The following is a 10,212-nucleotide window of genomic DNA, read 5'->3' on the forward strand; positions in this document are numbered from 1 at the left end:
AATTCCTGAAATGATGGAGCCAACGAGCAAATGCAGACATTCGAAGGCATACAGACATCTCGCAAAGCCCACTACCTCACTAAATGCAAACGCCGAACGCAAACTGCTCATGCATGACATACTTTTCCGGCCAGCCGGCATTACATACTTAATGACATATATGGCTTGCCATATATGACATAATTGTTTGCGTAGCCGGATCTCACGCAACCCAACGTTTAACGCCATCCTTATTCCTCCTACAGGTCGACTCAACTATCCGCGGGCAATAATAGGGAACCAAATACGTCTAGTTGCACCATTTATTGTTGCACGTGACTAAATGTTGCTCCACACCAATCGACGCGTAGTCCAGGGCGCGGCTATACAGTACAAAAGAGCTGGCGGCGCAGATCGATCGGACACTAACGGGCAAGCGCGGAGCGGGGCAGGTCGGCTGAGCTATAACCGCTGTCGCTCGCGCTGGAGCCGGCTGCTGTAAGCTCGCGACACCGTGTTCCAGGCGTCCATGTACCGGTCCATGCACATGGCCACGCATTTCTGGCGACAGAGAGCGCCGCCAGGTTAGCTGCGCGGCGCCGAGACACGAGCGTGCACGCGGCTCACATAGAACACCGTTTACAGCGTATAATCCCGCACGCTGACAGCGCTCAATCTTATACTCAAGAGCACGGAAGACGGGCAATTTACTCTGCACGAAAAACTCCCCACAAAAGTACCAGTCAATGCGTGCGTATATTATATTGTATATATATATATATATATATATATATATATATATATATATATAGACACACAACAGATACCCTATAGGTATCTGTTGTGTGTCTCTATATACACATAGAGACACACAACAGATACCTATATATATATATATATATATATATATATATATATAGGTATGTATATATATATCTCTCTCTCTCCTCCTCCCTCTCCCTCTCCCTCTCCCTCTCCCCTCCCTCCCTCTCCCCTCCCCTCCCCTCCCCCTCCCCTCCCCTCCCTCCCCCCTCTCTCTCTCTCCTCTCTCATCTCTCTCTCTCTCATCTCTCTCTCTCATCTCATCTCTCTCTCCTCTCTCACTCTCCTCCATCTCTCTCTCTCTCTCTCTCTCTCTCTCTCTCTCTCTCTCTCTCTCTTCTACACCGTTATTGTATATACACATAGAGAGAGATTACTCCACTCTATTACTCTACTAGGTTAGAGTAGAGAGTACAAGTTACTCTACTCTCTACTCTACGTATATACACAGGAAAGTACAGTACGTGAGACACACAACAGATACCTATAAAAATTCGGTGAGTGGAAATGACGGCATGACACCATATTCCATGGTACAGACTATGCTATCAGCTGCATGAGAGACGCTACTGAAATGCAGGCCTTATGGGCGCAATACGATCATTGCAGCCGACGCGCCCTAAGAAACCAATACATAATAACAAAAGAAATGAAGCCTTACAGTACAAAACGATTGTGGAGAAATGCTCTGGAAGGACATACCTGTTCCGAGCTATCTAGGGCAGCGCCAGGTTTTCCTATGCATTTAGCAAAGCACTTCTCTGTCATTTTCTGAAATGGTTCGGAAAAATTATTCTTTCATGGTTTTGGAAGTATTACATTTCTAAAGTATTAAACACTGTGATGCACAATGAACTAAAGATAACTAGCCTTTAGCATTGGGTTTTTGATATGCATATGAAATCGCCATGATCGCTACTGCTCAACACGCACAACCGTTGCCTATTACACGATCAAGAGAGTCGCGTGGATACATGATTAAGAGAGTCTCATGTGAGGTGTGCACGGAATGAGCAGCCATCAACATCAATACATCAAGCCATCATGATGCATCCCTGTACCATCCTTCATTTTGGCTTCATGATAACCCAGAACAGGACCATGTTTACATGTCTTGACAATCCGCCAATAGGAAGCCAACAACTGACAATCACCGTGTGTCTGGCCGCTTACTGTTAGCAGCTCCTGAGCATTGGCGACAGCAATCTGCTGTTTGACCTGTTCCATAAGCTCATCTCTCTGAGCACCAGTGATTCTGCCAGAGTCCATTGCTGAAAATGCAAAGTGCGGTAGTTACTTAGGTCTGTGCAGTGCTGATTGTGTAAAGGTAGTCAATTCACGGCTTCACCATCAGTGGCTGCATTTTTGAGAACATGCAACCATGAAACTACCCACAAATGGGATAAAAATCATGGTAATGCGCCCAAAATACATTTCATTTTGGACAAATGACAGGATTCATACCCAGCACACCCATGACCTTTACGGCCAGAAAATGTTGTCAGAATACAAGCATGGTAAGTGACACCTGCTTACCAAAAATGCAGTCGCCATAACTGCCGGAATTCCAACGTACTTTACCATGACATCAGGAATTACTACACAGTTGTACAGTGATGAAATGATTAAGGCCATACTGAAACATCACTTCTTACCCCTTGCCCTGATTCGCCGTTTCCATAACGCGTGCTGATAGTGGTCGATGCGACCACCTGGTGTTTCCAAAGCGATGCAGATAGAGCTTAGCGGAAAACGCTGCGGATTTGTCTGAACAATATTTTGTTATTGGTACTAGTTTTTATGCTGCTTTGTCAAAAAATGACCCCATTCGGCCAGGTAAATGTTAATTTTTCCAAGAATCACACTTTTTAGCTCTCCATCATACATCGTAGACTACGTCTCCTGATGGCTTTAAACTTGAACAGGTGTGTTTCCTGTCCAATTATGAGCATAATGGGGCTTAATTTGATGCTTTGAGCACATATTTATGACATGTGACATGATTAATGTAACAATGTTGGCCAGCCGCGCGTGATCTGCGGCATCATCGGCTGCCGCCCGCCCGCTCAGGAGCTTTTCACGTTTTGGGTGTTGCACACATGTATTAGATGCCCCAAAGGCTACTGAAATATGGACATGGTTGCACTATATGCCAGAGATATCCCAAAAAACTTTAGGGAAGGGGTTACATCAACTCCCACTGGGTTAACCGTGGCAAGGGTTAAGCAAATTACCACACATACAGAAGGTGAGGATCAAGCCAGAGACTTGCTCTCTGCAATGCCACTTAATCAGCTGTACAAGAAGCAAAGGCCATGTTACATCATGGAATGCATGCATTGTCAGGGACACAGTTCACATATATTGTATGGCTAATCAAGAATATGTCATCTCTACTGTGGCAGATACTGTGCTGTCAATAGGGAAGTCAGCATGTAAATGCAGTAGCCAGTTCAATCAAGTACACCAAGACAAATACAATCAGCATCATGGAGCGCCCAAATTCACCCAAAAATCTAACTTAAGTGTGGCTCATGTAATTTGTATGCCAAATAAAGAGTGAGCCATGCATTTTGTATTATTCTTAACTGTGTTAAGAATAAACAAACATAACATGAGTTAAACTTCAAGACCACTCCAGGTTCTGGTTTTGAATGAAAAATTGCAATGTATGCACCAAGGAAATTTGCTTAGGTGCATACCAGTCTTAAAATAGGAGTTTATTAAGTGCTTTATGTGATTTCAGTCCAAAGGTGCATTTGCATACATTTTTCAAGACAACAAATCCTTTACCAGAAAATGTGCTGAGTGGATTCTTTAAGCTGGGGGTACCTTTGTGCATGATATTGTCCACCAGATGTCATGGAAGCTTTATGTTCAGCCACCTGAACAGAATTTGGATTAGTCCCAAACAGTAAACTAGCATTTTCAGTGTCATCTGCCAACAATATCATCAAGCTGCATGGTGGTGAGCCAATGCACATTACAACAGCTGGAGTAGCTGAACAAAAAACTACTCTATACACACAAGATCCTTAACTATTGGCATCTATCACATCAGAACAATCCAATATCTATAATCAGTGGCAACTGATCTTGCAACAGATAATAAAGCAAGCTGTATTGAGTATGTACCAGTATAAAAATGACAACACAAAAACCAGTTTTGAGCTAATCAATCAACAGTTTGAGGTAAATATTAGGTAAAACATCAGGCGTACAATAACTTCACCAGCTCATATTTTATTAATGCAGGTTAGAATCAAAGTCAAAACTGCAATGCAAACAACAAATTTCAAATTTTCAAATTCAAAACTTCAAACAAACTGCCCCAGCCAAAATGCTGTTTCCACATCCACTGTTAAGGAGCTATTGAAGTGTTAAGTGCTGCAAACACATACTGCAATGATTCATATCATATCCATCTATAGAATTGAAACAAATCAGAAAAATTAACATTGCAGAAGTTGTCAAGCACATTCATGAGGAACAGTATCCATGTACACAAGACAAAATTGCTTCTTAAGAAGGTCCTGAACAACAAAGTAAGATCAGCACACAATTTTGAATTTGCGACTGATATTTATTTCAGTAAAGGCATGTTGCTTAAGTATCACCACATCTATCTCTCCTTCTTCTTGTCTTTCTCTAATTAATATAGCTATTACTAATGCTTCAAAATTCACACTGTCTTAAGTATACCTCAACACAGTTCTATCACAAATATGTAGCATTAAAGAAACATATTAGGTCAGTTACTAACCATGGCAAAATGCATACATCACTTGGTATTTAGGGTCTGTAGAGCTCAAAGTCGAGTTTAAGGAATAGAGGTTTTCTACAATTGCTTGACAAATAAATTGAAAATGCTTTTCTGACAGCCCCAACGGATCTAATCACACCCACTCGACATTGCACACATGGAACACATATTGCACGAACCTGTTATTCGTTTCCTGAAAAACAGATGATAGGAAATGAGCTGTAACAATACTTAATTGAGCCCAATGTATCATACAAATATGCCAATATAAGGTAGGAAACCCACGTGACCTGAGATTAACTCGAACATCGATCACCGCTCCAAACCACAGATGAAAAGACAGGGCTACAGCGAGCGTTCGCTCAGAGCGAGGTAAAACCTGAAAAGCTGCTCGGTGTGAACGTTTTGTGCGATCAGGAATGCGTGCTGCTCCACCAATTTGTCAAGGGGAAGCAATAGAGGCCTGATGATTGGTCAAGTTGGCGCTTACAGACCTCATCATCCAGGTGTGAGCATATCTTAGCTATTGCCGTGTTTGTCACTCATACGTCGCTTATGAAACAGAATATGGTAGGGGTTAATGTAAGTGGGAAAGGAAAACTTCTGTTGCTGAGCAACCAAATTAAAGTTACTTTATGTTTACCTTTACGCGTCCGCGATTAGCACGGGTGCGACTGAACCCTTGAAATTAGCCCACCACTCAAGAGCATCTTTAATAATCTTTGTAAAGGTGAAAAATATTAGAACAAGGAAGTTTTGGTGATGGTTCAAGCCTAGCGCACAATCGACGTCCGCTTGGCGGTCATTTCGCGCCCCGTTGTTCCAAGTCCCCGTTGGTCGGATTACCTGTGCTATTGCCGAGATTACCGGTGCGTACCAGTCATCAAAATCGTCAGTGTTTGGACAGGATTTTGATAATATCGAAAGCAGCCCAGAGCTCAAAACGAAAAATTTGGTGGAGGTCGAGGCTGAAGTCTTACACCTCGCATTATTCGGACCAGATCACTACCCTTCTCAGCCTGGGTGAATGTGAAAACATTTACATCGTGTGAGGGAGTTACTTGCCTGGTCAGGCAGCGGCGGACAATTACATGAATTTGGTTACAAGCATTGTTCTGCATCCCTTAATTAGTTCTACTGATGTCTAACATAATTAGTTGCTTGGCTCTACAGCCTCCCCTTTTTGTGTGTGTCCATATGATAAGCCATTCTGCACTTAGCGTTTATTGTTTTTGTTGTTAACGTTAAATTATGTGTGTCACTGGGATGGTGGAAAGGGCGCTCCTGGTCGCCTGTTATTGAGGAGCGGTTAGAGAAAAAAAGACCTCACCTAAGCGGCAGGTGTCTTGACTCAGGCGGCAGGTAACCGTCACTGTAATAATTTCCATGTTTGGAAGGCATAAGGCAGTGCTCGAAGTTAGGGCCCAGGCCACTTAATGGATACGAGGAGGAAACAGCCCCTTTCCTGCCAAAGCTGATGAAGAAAGTGAAATTCTCTAACTTTAAACCTGAACTTCGCGTAATCGATGTGGTATTTCGACCTTAGCTCCGAAAATATATCATGTTCGATACTTGATCCGTATTCCACTCTGGACCACAGATTGGCCCTCCTCTTAAAAACGTTAACATCCATTTATATAATATTGCCTTAAGACTGGAATTTGATCTAAACAGCATACCGAATGTGATTTACGTGGGTGAAAACTTTCAGTGAAAACAAAGGTCAGCATCAGACAAGCTCGGTCTTCACGAAAATTGTGTACTTAGCATTTCATAGTTTCGTAAGTGCGTAATTTTGAAATGCAAATTCCCACCATTAGTCAGCCATTGATTAACATCAAAGCCGACACTTCCCTACGCAATCCATCGGCGGGAGTTGTCGATGTAAGACGGATGACAAAACTAGCCATATACTCTTATCTGTCTGCTCTTGCCTGTCCTCTCATATTTTAAATGATTTTTGGGCGGATTTTATCCAATCGTTTCATAAATGTCTTACTTCAGGGCGCGACCTCCACACCCTTATTTCGGCCAGTGACTACAGTGATGTGTGAACGCGCATCACTGTGGGCTGCACAGGATGTGGGCTAGGGGCTCACTCTGTAACATTACAGAGCGAACCCACAACTCACATCCCGCGCAATTTTGAAATCACGTCGTGTAAAGATATAATGCGGAAGATAACAGTTTTGCCTCAGGCTATCATGTTTAAATAAATATAAATTAACTACACTTCAAAACGTGAAGTCAGTTTTACTCAAGATTATCATGTAGATCATACATATGAGAAGAGATGGAGGAATAATAAGTAGTTCAAAGTTGTAGCCTCAACACTTGTAGGACTGTGCGAATTAAAGAATGGGGTGCAGAAGGCTTAAAACATTCCTTAATAACTCTGCTTCTGATGGTAGTCACTGTATCGGCTCTTGGATGTGTAACAGAGGTTCCAAGATAATTTTCCAAATGGCGTTTTACCAAGAGCTATTTCACTAAATGTGAAAGACCTGGATGCTCTCTGCCACCTTGTCCTTTCACCGTTGTGTTAGGAAAGCGATCGGTTGAGAGGCGAAATGCATATGGACGACATATCTTTTTGACGACGTGCAAATAATCAAAATGCAAATGGCTCGAAATGCTAAAAGGTCGATAACCAATTAACAAACAGTTCAAATTAGCGGATGATCATATGCATAAACGTGATTTAGGCGAATGACAATTAGACGAATGAAACAAACATCACGTGTCTAATTAAAGTAAGGGATTTTTGTCGAAATGTCGATATCACGAACGACGGCTAGACGGCTGTCACTTCATCAAATAGCAAAATGGCAGCATCCATTATAAAGAAATGCAAGTGGGCGACTGGAATTATCTGGGGTGATAACACACACGGACAGTAAGGGGCCGATGATACTTCACATTTAACAGTTATTGAAGGGGGTTGGTGGAGCATAGCATCATTTCTAAATGCATGGAATGATCATGTGTATCCGTGTAGCAACGAGGGAACGTGGGTGTTACAGAAGTTTACGAAATATACGTGACGTTATCTATGAACGGCTTATGTGACTTTTATAAAAACTAAACGGTATAGGATGGAAGTGACTCCCTAACTGTTTGCTTTCTTATTGACAAGGGGGCAAGGCATACAAATGTAATGGATAGTCGTGGACTTAATGAACACAACAGTATTTATTTTCATCCCATCGGGTCCATCAGTAGCATTTCAAATGAAGCCACATTCAGACATGCCTGTGAAACTCATTTGTTTCGAATGCAAATAAATGTTTGGGAGCCAAGTAAGTAGGTGAAAGGTCGCCGCCTTTATTGCATTTAGCGTTAGCGATTGCCATGGGAAGGTTTGAAGGCTGAGCCCGCCACCCTGAGCAGCTGACCTAGTTTGACATTGGGAATGTCAATGACTCGTGAAAGATCAAAGGGACGTAGGTATTCTCTCTAGGGTTTCTTTTCTCCTTTACCGTGGATGCGTAGGAGTATCAGTGGGCTTTGTTTTTCATCTACAGGTTTGAGGGGATTATAGGAGCCAAAGGGTCGACAGATACTGGAATCTGATTAAGATCTGGTGGAACGCTGCACATCACAATACAGGCGGAGACTGAAATAGCTTGTGATACATTTAAGCCTTCACAACCAGTATATCTTGCAGGAACTTCACTTGCAACCTGTCAATAACGTTTCGACGTATAAGTGTTTGACTAAACAATATTTTGGCATTAGTATTCGGCTAAGGAAAATTTCGGCTGATAAACGATCAACTAAAGAACATTCCCGCCATCTAGCACTCAACGTAAGAACACTTCAACAAGTTAACATGAGATTTAATAGCATTTCGGTAAAGTGACGTTAGAAAGTTGTACGTTTCACCTTACTCACATTCCGTAAATTTGCCAGGTCGGCAAAAGGTTTGTCGGCGAGTTGTCGGCTTTTTGCATTTCGATTCTTTGACACAGCGTACATGTCGACAACAGAGCATTTGGTTGAATAAATTCGGCAAAAAGACATTCAGCGAAATGCATTCCGGTTATTTGTCCAGACACTGTTCCAGAAAGTCGGTTAATTCCATTTAAAACAGTGAAGCTTATGTCAGCGAAAAATAGCTCAGGCTAAAAGGCGATGCGATTCAGTTAAAATCGTAACACATGATCAAATGGTAGAGAACTTTTTTGGGGACAATGAAGAATGTCTACGAATGGTCTAGTTACCAATCAGTATGCGGAATCAGATACAGACTTGCCTCTGTCTCGAACAAGTTTTAAGTTTGGCTCGAGTTGATGACAGTTTGTTATTTGTGTATACCGAATACCCACCAACTACCTACACACACGAATCGATGATAAATTTTCTGCACATCGTGCGTGGGACATTCAATTAGTCAGTAAGTGGTCAGCTAAATTACACAATTTTCTCTAAATGTATTGCACACAGAGACGCAACCATAGGGGGAGTGCTCAGAAAGCGCTCCTAAGAGAACAGATGTTAAGGCTGCTAATGTAAAAAAATACGCCAAAGGGGTGCCATTCCCCCTTGCCCTCCCTATTCTGGCTGCACCTCTGTTCGCAAATACGATTACAACGATAAGGAAACGTCTCCGGCCAGTGGCGATGGTCAGGTGACGGCATCAATATCAGGTGATCCGATTCGTGTGGCCGGTAATGGCATTCCATCACTGCTGTCTCAGCATGATCTGCATGAAGCCCCGCTGCCATGGTTCTGACAATGCTGTTTAAACTCGTTACAAGGGCAGTTCATGGGCGCATTAGTAATGCACGCACTTAGAGCGTGTTGCAGGCCTCGGTGTCTGACGCCCTAGATAATGCTATATACGGCTGATATCCAGCTGGAATTCAGAGAACCGCGCGAGGCGAGAACCAGACGTCGGGATCACCGTGATAAGGCGGCCAGCATAGCACTTAACGGCAGCAAAAGAAACTATCGTATGATATAAACATAGACAGCACAGACAGCACGGGCCTAAGCGTCACCAGCATGACAAAGATCGGCTACAACTTCCATAGCCTTTACATGAAAGATGGGAGCACCTAAGTCGAAACGCGTATAATTTCATCGATCTTTCACATTTATCTAAATACCAATTGCAACAAAAGAGACCTTCCGCGATGCTTGGCGGGTCCCAGCACTTACGCTTAAAAGTAATAGAGATGCCAATTACAGCACACTTGAGCAGCTGAGCCTGCATGCTACGCTGCGACATGAGGCCGGCACGCGATGTTGGCAGCAGCCGAGCTGGCGCCTGCGATCTCGGTGGCTCCGCCAGACCGCCCGGCTGCCGCGCGACGGGCGGCGGCTGGGACTTCGGCCGCGGTCAGTGCGGCCCGCCGCCGGCCGCCGCCGCCCTGTTGGTCAATACAAGCCAGGATTGTTTCCAGTCTCCAATCTGAGCGACCGCTCCCCGGAGAGGTGTCGCAGCTGATCAACAGCTCCGGTCTCGCCCGAGGCCGCGCCGATACAGCGGCCCAGACATCCGGCACGCCGATCGATAGGTTAGCCAGACATCCGGCGGTCTGTCAATGGTCACTGCAGACCTCCCGGCTCCGGAGGTCTGTTGATAGGTTACACCGGGTATCTTGAGGTCTGTCCATAAGTCACCGCAGCCCTCCGGTGGTCTG

The 10,212-nt window shown here is 43.8% G+C and overlaps 1 long non-coding RNA gene across 1 annotated transcript; it reads right to left on the bottom strand.

The window, feature by feature from the left end:
* Positions 1 to 470: 470 nt before the first annotated feature.
* On the bottom strand, positions 471 to 2,061 carry LOC119101763 (uncharacterized). The gene is made up of 3 exons (XR_005094613.1): positions 1,956 to 2,061; positions 1,504 to 1,572; positions 471 to 540 (listed from the first exon to the last, which is right to left on the bottom strand). It is a non-coding gene; the product is annotated as an uncharacterized LOC119101763 (long non-coding RNA).
* Between the last annotated feature and the right edge of the window lie 8,151 nt (positions 2,062 to 10,212).

Source organism: Pollicipes pollicipes, unplaced genomic scaffold, assembly GCF_011947565.3.
Source record: "Pollicipes pollicipes isolate AB1234 unplaced genomic scaffold, Ppol_2.1 Scaffold_4881;HRSCAF=5763_pilon_pilon_pilon, whole genome shotgun sequence".
Lineage (NCBI taxonomy): Eukaryota > Metazoa > Arthropoda > Thecostraca > Pollicipedomorpha > Pollicipedidae > Pollicipes > Pollicipes pollicipes.